General features: G+C 35.1%; 1 protein-coding gene across 4 annotated transcripts in view; it reads right to left on the bottom strand.

Moving 5' to 3' along the window:
- Positions 1–10,800, bottom strand: part of LOC108751513 (ATP-citrate synthase) — a 62,379-nt gene that overhangs the window by 32,838 nt on the left and 18,741 nt on the right. Inside the window, exon 1 of one of the 4 annotated variants that reach the window (XM_018491742.1) lies at positions 3,670–3,692. The exons of the other annotated variants lie outside the window; for them this stretch is intronic. The gene's annotated coding sequence lies outside the window, so the exon portion shown is untranslated. Of the gene's footprint in view, positions 1–3,669; positions 3,693–10,800 lie in introns of those variants that run through there. 4 annotated transcript variants of the gene reach the window in all.

Raw genomic sequence — 10,800 nt, 5'->3', positions numbered from 1 at the left:
TAATTCAATTTACACTTGACAGCATCTTTAATAGAAAGCTTCAGATTTCTAATTCTTGTAACATTTCGAAATTTTTTAAAAATTTGCAATTAGTTTTTAACTTATCTCTTTTCTCTTTCGATAATTATACTTACAGATAAAAATTTTATATGCCCATGGATTCTCCATTGTCATTGGTAATTGCGGATTTAATTTTATAAAATTTGGAAAGGAGAGCTTTGGAAAATATGTTAGAATTTCAGATACCTTTTTATGTCAAATGCGTAGGTATTGTTATAAAAAATAGAAGCATTTTCTAACAAAACACAAGATATTATTCAGATTTTCAATTCGTTTCAGCGCCTACAATTCACGATTGAGATAGGTGAAGAAATTAAATTTTTTTGACATTACTATCATTATTAATAAGATGACCTATGATATGTATTCTTTTTCTCGGATATGTATTCTTTTTTCGGACGTCTGGAAGGGTTTCAATGTGTATTCTTTTTTGTACTACTTTTGGGACTTGGGAGCTTAAATGATAAAATATAAGAAACTTATCATATACCGTTACATAAAGCCGTTTTATTGTGAATGATATGAACATTATGTATGTTATATTTTGTTCGCACGGTATAAATAACTTAATATATATATTACTTATAAATTGTTTATAAATTACTTAATATAAGCCTCCGATCTAAAATGCCAGTTTCCTTTTTCATTTTCCGTAAAAAAAAAATTTTTTTTTTATTGTATGTTTCAATTCTGATTTATTAGTTTCGTAGACATGTACATATGTTTAAAACTTGACTTTATTATTTTGACTCTCATTTCAAGCGATATTCATAATCGGATCTTTTTTTTTTATATTTAAGACCGTTAAGTACAGTCGAATGGCCATTACACACAAAAAACTTAAACAGTAAGTGAATTCACCAATCACAGTAGAAGCCATAATGTAAACAGTAGCCAACATGTTGATTTCCTTACTACTTACATCTTGTTGCCTTAAGTTTTTGGTATGTCCTTACAGTGTTTTCAATCCGAGCGGGTTTGTACCGATTTGTATTACATAATGTTCTATTTAATTAATTGATATGACATGTTCTATCAATAAGGAAAGCATACAACGTCATTAATCCTCAAATAAATCTAGTAGATGCAAACCGCTAGGGCCAAATGCTATTAAGACTTTTACTATCTCAAGACATTATTCAGAGTTTTAGAATCTTAAGACATTACTTAAGACTTAAAATAAGAATCTATAAATACTGGCTTTCGAATCCATAATTTACATATAATATATCTAGCACATGGTGGAAGCAGAGAAAAACCTGAGAGAGGAAACAGGACCTTTTTCTTGTAATCGCAAAATCGCTCTGCACTCTACTGCCCTTTGAAGAACTAGATGAGAGAATACATAACAATATCCATTTTTTGCGATGCTCCTAATGAAAATAAATCGCTGAAATCGTTTAAATAATTAAAATCTATCAAATTAAATAGAGATTTCAACAATTTTAGCGATTTATTTTCATCAGGAGTACCACAAAAAATGGATATTGTTGTGTAGTTTACATCCACTTTTTCGGAGAACAGTAGTCTGGAAGTATTTTGCAGTTAGAATGTCCTTTCTCAGGTTTCTCTCTGGAAATAACATAGTTTGCTCGCGTCGCATGCTTCAGTGTAAACTCAGAAAGCACTTGAATCATGTGCCTTAACGCTCAGTAACACGAATGGATTTAGCAGGGTCTATCAACTCCCCTCTTGAAAAAAGTTGTTGCCTTCAGCATATCTAACATAGTACAATAAACTACGAAGCCAGAAAAGCAATATGCCATCAAAATTGATCTAAATCGAGCGTAGTTAGTCATGATTATGATGGAAGAATATCATAGTTATGGTTAGTTGTGTTCAATTCGGCTCAGTTTCCATCAGTTTCCATCAGTTTCTTCAGTTGTCATCAGTTGTGCTTAGTTGTGCTTCACGAGTATTCACGAGCTTATACCTTTGTTCTGGCCGTATCTGTTCCGTCAAAAGAACAGCCATTTTCGTGTGAAGAAGATGGATTCATGTCACGATTTCGCTTGAAATTGTGGTATAAGCCCGTCTTCTTCTTCTTCATACGAAAATGGCTTTCGTTCCTTCGACAGTAGTAATGAGCACTTAATCGATTCCTAATTGATTAAATCGATTCTTAATCGATTAAATCAATTATCGACAGCCGCATAATCAAAAGCAATTGGACGGTCCCAAGATAATTTATTATCATTGATTAATCTTAAGGTTTTTGATAAATTAGTTTTTCATATTTTCTATTTTGATATTTATTATGATGTAGGTTGATACAAGATGGAATATATTATATCACATGATTCGTAGTGTTCTTATCACAATAGTATCACAATAGATAATCACAATAGTATTCAAATAATTAAATTAATTGACGCGTACTCAGATCTTAATGTTTTAACAAAGGAAGAAGTACTGATGAAACAAATAATTATAATATTAAAATCTTTTGACCAAGCAACTAAAGATATTTCTGGTATATTAATAATTTGTCAAATCCTTTTAATAATGATATATGAATTTTATTAGATATTTTAATTTTTGCAGGTGCTGAATATATATCAATTTCACTTGTGATTCCTTGCATAAAAGGTATTACAATATATTAAAATTGCAAGTTGCTCATAAAACTATTAAGTTATCCAGCAGCTATTTCGTTTTATGAAACAATCATAAAACTTATTGACGAAAAAATAATGCATTATGAGCAACGAACAATTAACAAAGTGGTTACATTAATTGATCCAAGATTTAAGAAAGTAGAATTTCGTTCAGAAGCAAATTATGAAGACTCAGTTCATGTGCTACAAAATCTTCTTGCCGCTCAATTAAAAGCTCCTAATCATATGAAAACAAATATTAATGTTACTCATTTGAACACTAATAATAAGTCTATTAGTATTTTCAATTTTATAGAAAGTTCTCCTCAATCTTGTACAACCAGTGTAGACAATATCATTTTAGTTAAAAACTTTCTGTCATGTCCAAATATTAATCTCTTAGAAGAACCTATACACTATTTGAAAACTAGACATCCAGAAATTTATCTAATAGCTTTGAAATACTTATGTACTCCTGGCCAGTTCTGTACCAGTGGAACGATTATTCTCTGCCACTGGGTATATTATTTCTGAAAGAAGAAATAGTCTCTCAAAAACGTACAAATGTTAAGCTTTTTAAATAAAAATTACAACTTGTAATTTTAAAAAATTCTACTTTAAAGTTTATTCTAAAAAGAAAAAGTTGTATTCTAAATATACATACAGGGTGTCTAAGAACTCTCCTGACAATTCAAAAATATATAAAAATAAAAAATGTATTTTATACACATATGTAAAAATAAAAAAATAAAGTTTTAAGTTCAGTTATAATTTTTCTTTATTTTAAGTGCTTTTCAATGGGTTAATAAAAAAGAGAAGACAGCTTTAGTTAAACGATTATAAATCGATTAATCGATAATAGTAAAAAGGATAATCGATGATAATCGACTTAGATTTGCAGCATAATCGACTTAATCAATTTCGCAAAATAGTCGATTATGCCCATCATTATTCGACAGAACAGATATGGCCAGAACATGACACATTAGTGGTGTTATCATCTCCAATGTACCATAAATTTCCAATAGTGCCAATCTTCAAACCTCTCACTACACAGTTGCACACAGCTATGACAATTAGTATATTTGTGACAGCTACCAAAAACACATAATTCCTGTTATTATTTTGTAAAAATGGAAAAAACTAAAATTCGTGCATTTCTATTTGAAAGACTTGCAATCGCATAAAATGATTGAAGATTCCCTCAAAGTTTTTTGAGAATCTTCAATCATTTCTTGCAGTTGCAAGGCCTTTCAAATGCACGAATTTGAGTTTTTTCCATTTTTACAAAATATCAGAGGTTATATACTTTTGGTGGCTGTCACAAATATACTGATTGTCATAGCTGTATTGTATTGTATTATATTATAAGTGTTTTTATTTTTTCTCTATGTACAAGCGGAGATATTGCGACGCAAAGTCCGGATTTGCCACTTTTCAGATTCAGATACGTCGTCGACTTTCAGAATGTACGGTTGCGCACTGTGTGGTATTAGATGACAGTAGAAGTGCTCGGATACTTGCACATTCCATTTATAACGTAGGCTCGCGGCGGTATGCGGGCAGTGATGGGAGGTGACAAGAATTCGTCTTTAGTAAACTTTGTGCGCATGCGTAAAATAACGTGGCAACTCGATCCAATGATGGAACATATGGGTGTTTTTGGGGCATCTGAGTGACTAACCGTTTCAAATTAAGAGGGACAATCTCAAATTTTAACACTTTGTCCTGCTTTACAACCCGTTCTAAATTTTATCCTAAATTATGGTTATATTGTAGTAATGAATTATTCCTCTTTTAACCTCTTAGGTACTGTACGTCATTATAGTGACTTTCTCGAATGTTATCTCTCCGAACGATATGTTAATATTTATATGATAAATCGGCTGCAGACATAATAAAAAACAAAATTTATTATTATTCATAAACACACTATGTATCTTTAATAAAAACCTTCCTTTTCTCCCTACAATTTTCTTAACATCATTATTAGGGATCTTATAATACCATAAAATGTATACGTCAGTTAAGACTGCTCAGCTTTACGCATGTGCACAAAGTTTCTTAGAGCAGACGAATTCTTGTTATCTCCCATCACTGTATGCGAGGCGTGGTGCGCTTGCCAGGCAATCCCCACTCCCTGCGCACCAAACTATCGATGGCGGATATTTAGCACTTTAGAAATTAATGTTTTGATTGCAAAAATTGGGAAATAGTCGAGAATTGTTCGAGAACTACGCTAGAAAATGGCAATAATAAAACGATTTGTTCGTTATTGAACTCTATAACTTAATACATAACAAAAGGAAATCGAATAGAAACAAATACTACATTTGTTAATTAAGCTAAAGGATGATAATGATCTATTCGATTTCAATTTCTATTTGTTTAACAAAAGTCTACTCGATTTCAATATTTAGCAAAATAGAGATGAAAACGAAATTTTATGTAATACCTCGTTTGATCAGAATAAGTAAGAAAAAGACGTAAACATATTAATTACGTGATTAGAAGAAATTAAAGACGTGAGAGATATTAATTATTAAAGTGGACTATTTAGATTAGGAAATCTGTCAGTTCCAAAATACTGCCATTCATACACTGCGGACACTATAGTTTCTTTGTTTTAAAAGTCAATTAAAACAAATTCTCTGCTGTAAAAGTCAGTTCTTTGCTCTATTTAGAATAATTAATAATTTTTAAGGTAACCGAAGCAACATAATATGTATGTATTCCTTTATTTATCTATTCGACTTAAGATTTTTTATTTATACAAAGTTCTTTCCTCAATTTATTCGCGATTAACTAAAATAAAAGTTTTTGAAAAATGAGGGGTTCTATTTAAAAAATTCAAAATGACCTTTCCTTGACCTTAACAACGCTACCCAAGGTCAAACCAATGATACTATCTTATGTCCCCCTCGAAGTCATAAAACTTTTGTCTGAAACATTTTTTGATTTAACGCAGTGTTTCTGAGATATTTGAGTGGATCCTTTAAAATGGGACCTGTATATTATATCACTGAACACCATAATCATATTAAATATAAAACTTCTGTCCGCTCAGTCATAACGGAGCACAGACTGTAATATGACCATGGGACAAAGTCAGAATTCTAAATGAAAAGCCTTGCTATAGGAAACGTAATTTCCGAAATTAAAAAGCAGGAAATAACAGCTTGAATTTACAAACTGACACGGAAGGACATTTCACTAGTTAAGAATATGTACCAAATAGACATACCTGCATAAAGTGTAAAATATATATTTGCGAAAAAATAAAATATAAAATATAAAATAAACAAAATATAAAATATATGTCTACATATATTTAAAATATATACTTGCATATAAAATTAAGTATAAAATATAATAATTATAATGTAATTTGTGTATATTGATAATGTATATTGATTAGTTTTTTCTGCATTTTTTATTTATATCACAAATTGTATTTCAAATTATATTCTGTAATAATAAAAAAAATATTTTTAATAATATAATAATTGCAAATACATTGCGCTGCAACATTGCTACATTACAGCGCAATTTTGCTGAAAGCGATATATGATGCTATAACATTGTAACAATATTGTAAATACATTGTGCAATATATTTGCAATATTACAACATTGCAATGAGATATATCTGCAATCATTTTGCAATCTTTCTGTGCTGTATGGGTTGTATCCTTACTTTTGTATAGATCACAGCCGTCACGAACAATAAGATTATAGATAATAAGGTATAAAATAGGTATAAAAAACTTTATGCTTGCCCTGATAAAAATTTTCTCATGATTTTTCATAAGTCTCGTGTGGCACTTCGTGCTGTCAATATCTCCGCTCTGATTTCGCCTTCTTGCTCAATTTCTGCGTTTTCTCTTGTGTAAAGTACTATCCTTATTAGCTCGCTGCACATCTTTTGTTTTATTATAGTCGTTAATGATTATTGTAACATTCTCAGTTTTTATTTTCTAATTTTTTACTTTTAACGTTTTCGCAAATGCTAGTCGGCAAGCAGAATGTATTTCTGTGAGTGAGTGATGCGATCTTTTTGTGTTTCATTATTTTATTAGTGCGTTTGTACTGCGTTAGTTGTGTGATTTTCATTACATTCTTGTATTATTTTATCATTGTGTTATAATTTCTATAGTTACGTCATAATTTTATGTTTAAATATAACCGTTATATCGTTATTGTTTGTTCATCATTCGCTTCTGCCTTTATTTAAAGAACAGGTATAGATATAAATAATTATTTTGTTAATTTGCTGCGAGCCTTTCTATGTTTGTACAAGCCTACGCGTACACATTCTCTTATAGTGTATCTAATTCCGTGTACTTTAGCATGAGTCAGTCGACGTGTATCAAATGTAAACGCTTTATTTCATGTAAGTGCCCTTGCACTTTCTGTGACGCTAACAATAGTTTGCGCTCCTCCGATGATTGCGTTCCTATTGGTGCAACTGGGGGTGAGCCGTTGTTGCCTCTGCTTGAAGCTGCTGCTGCCTCCTCGGCTAATTGCGTCTCGCCACCTTTTCTCTCACCTCTATTTGACGAAAATGACGGAATGCGGTGTCATTTTTCTCAGATGTCTTTTAATGTCTCATCGGCTCTTTCTGCAGTTAAATCCTTTTTGTCTACTCTAAATTCATCTCATCTTTGGAGCACAGAATTGCTCGTATTGAATCAGAACTTAGTTTTCTAGATCGTTTCGAGCCTATTCTGGAGACATTTAATGCTAGGATAGTGGAATTCAACGTGGTACTTCAATGTCTTGGAGATGTCGAGGATGCGAATCGATTGACGGATGGCCTATCCGCCGATCTGGTTGCTATGGCACCCAGACCCTGCAAGCCAGCTCATCCTTGAGGAGTGCTTTGCTAGGCTGGAGGGGAAGATGCGTGCTGGTACTGCGACTTCTGCCAGTGGTTCTCATGCCTTGCCGGATGGACTGTCTGTTAGTTTTGAGCGCATAATCGATGAGTAGAGGGACTATGAGTTCATCGTATTCGGTGTACCAAAGTAGACTTTAGAGAACTGCACTAAGACTATAATAAGAGTTTCATCCTCCCTTGATGTGTCTTCATCAGAGATTGCTCGTGCCTTCAGGATTCCTGACAGGAATTGGTTTTCGTCTCCACTTATTGTCAAATTTACGATAATAGCAAGATGCAATAAGCTAATCGCCGGGGCTCGTCAGAAGGATGGACTGATGTCTGCGGCTCCTGGCCGGTCGATAGGATCTCTATCTGCGAACGAGTTACAGTCTGAGCGGCGCACTTTTAGTGAGGCTCGTCGACTGGCGGCGGCGCATAGTGTTGGGCGTGTTTGAATACGTAGAGGGATCACATATTTTCGCGTCAAGGATAATACGCGCTCGTATCGTTACACCTCCCTAAATTCACTTCTCTCCATCCTCAAGTCCGTTTCATCACCGTCCGCTCCCTCTCATCCCGCTCCCCTGTCCCCGCCGCTTGTATCCGGAGGTGGCTCTGCGTGACTCCTTGCAGATCCGTCTCAATTTTCGGGTTCAGAGACGGGTGTCTCTAACAATAGCAGACTGCGTTTTGCGTACATTAACATTAAGTCGCTCGTTCTGCATGTTGTGTTGGTCAGAGAAGTTATCCTTCCACCGTTTGAATGTTGTGGTCATCGGGGAGACTTGGTTGCAGAATTCAATCGACTCTGGATCCGTCGACATTGATAACTACGTGCTCATTCGCTCGGACAGAGATGGACGGGCCGTGGATGCGTGTGGGAGCGGTGTCATACTGTATATCGATGAGTAGCTCCAATTCTCCCCGATCGGCTTGGGTGTCCAATGGGTACTCTCACCGAAATTGTTGCTATGCCTCTCCATCTTCTTCGCGGTCGTCTGCGTATATCATCCTCCTGGTGCATCACTTTCTGACTTGCATTTTGTAGAATCATGCTTATCCTATGCAGCATAATTGACGCGATTATATATCTCGACGATTTCAATGTCGACATGTTCGGTCAAATTGATTATAATGCCAAACTTACTTGATATTGCATCGCTGTTTTCTCTTAGACAATTGATTGATGCTCCAACTCGCTTAACATGTAATTCGGCAACCACCTTGAATCTTATTTTTGTCTCGTTGAGCATTAATGTAGTTGATCGCGGAATCAGCCATGTAATCAATGTGAGTGATCATCTTACCATCCATACGACACTGGCCATTCCGCGACCACATCCTAGTCATGTCTTTCTCGCGTAACATTCATGCAATCAGGCCTGAGAACATCGAGTATTAGCTGGGGCTGATAGACTGGTCCCCTTTATATGCGGCGTCGCATGTTGATGAAATGGTCTCTCACTTTATTGCCTCTATTACTGCAATTTTTGACACACTCGCCCCTTATTTATTTGTAGATGTGTTTCTCATTCCTCCGCACCATAATAGCTAAATGATGCAGTCCGACGACTCATTGAGCTGAAGAAATGTGCTCTTCTTAGATAGAGGCGATCTCAGTCTGACGAGGCGATGCAGACTGACAGAGCTACAAAAGTTCGCGGAACGACGTGAATATTGCTATTCATCGTGAGAAAAAGTTCTTCCTTTCTACCTTCCTTACAACTGATTTCTCATTCCAATTCTGGAGAAATCTCCGTACCCTTGGCAATGCACAATCCTCCTTTGCTTCTATATCTCTGTAGAAATTCTTCCGTCCTAAATAATCATTTTTTTGATACTCTATCTTCTTCATCTCACTCTTTTACTCACCTTCTTTCCTCCTCACCTCACGTATCCTCGACCTTCAACTTTGCTCCAATCACTCCCAGTGATCTCTACAATATTTTTTCAGCGCATTCGTCTGATTTCCGTTGGGCTTCTGGATCTCTCCGGTCGCATGCTTCTACTGTGCCTTCCTCAATGTCTTATTCCTCTTCTCTATATGTTAAATTTCTCCCTTTCTCACAGTATATTTCCCTCCTCCTGGAAACATTCAATGTTCTTCCCATTCCTAAAACTAATAACGTTTCTTCTCCTTCATCTTTTCGCCCTATCTCGCTTTCCTCTCAAAGCTGCTTGAGTGTATCTGCTTCTCACAACTTAATGCCTTTATCTCAAATTTTAATATCCTTCCCTCCTGTCAGTCTGGTTTTGATATCACAGCACGACGACGAAATTGTTTCACATCTCTAACGTCGTGCTTCGCAATTTCAACAAGTCGCCTTACTTCCATCGTTGTGCTGGACTTCACAAAGACTTTCGATACTGTCAATCATGACTTACTTTTAGTCAAACTCGAGTAATGCGGTCTTTCTCATTCTGCTCATCCACTAATCTGCTCGTTCCTTACAAACCGCATATAGCCTCATATATAATCCTTTTTTTCTTTTCTCCTCTACTCGTGCCGTCTCTGGTGTTTCCCAGGGTTCCATTCTCGGACCTTTACTCTTTAATTTTTGTCTTTGATTTGTCTAATGTTTCTCTGTTCTCCGAGCTCTTCATGTATGCAGATGACTAATTCTTCTCAAATCTTTTCACCCATTCAATACTTTAGCAACCTGTTTTGCTTTGAATACAGACTTAAAATCTATTGCCGAATGGTCAACTAATAATGCCCTGAATCTAAATCCTTCTAAATCATCCTTGCTGATTGTCGGTTCCTCAACATTGTTATCTCATCCTTCGACATTTCTCTTAATTCTATTCCAATTCCTCGCTCGTCCTCTATTAAGATTCTTGGTGTTGATTCTTCACGGTCATTCAAGTCACGTGGCAGTCAAGTGTCGTGCTGCTTATGCTCGTTTATGTCTTCTTTATCTCCTTCGCCACGTCCTTTCTTGCTCTCAAAAACTTCTCACTTCTCTGCTATTATTTGTTATTTCTCTATTTGATTACGCTGATGTCGTCTACGTTTCGGCTCTTAACCAACATCTGCTAAATCGTGTACAGCGTATCCAAAATTCTTATCTCCGCTTCTCCTATTGCGTCCATAAATACGACCATATATCTCCGTATTACCAGAGATCTGGCTGGCTTAAGATTTGATAACGTTTTATTCTCCACCTATGCTGTCTTGTATTTTCTCTCCTTCACTCCAATACTCCTCTATACCTGTCTCCTTCAGTTGAACTCTGAACACTATTCTTCTTCTAATCCTCTT

Source organism: Trachymyrmex septentrionalis, unplaced genomic scaffold (assembly GCF_001594115.1).
Source record: "Trachymyrmex septentrionalis isolate Tsep2-gDNA-1 unplaced genomic scaffold, Tsep1.0 scaffold48, whole genome shotgun sequence".
Taxonomy (NCBI): Eukaryota; Metazoa; Arthropoda; class Insecta; order Hymenoptera; family Formicidae; genus Trachymyrmex; species Trachymyrmex septentrionalis.
This window is presented reverse-complemented; position numbering and strand designations above follow the sequence as displayed.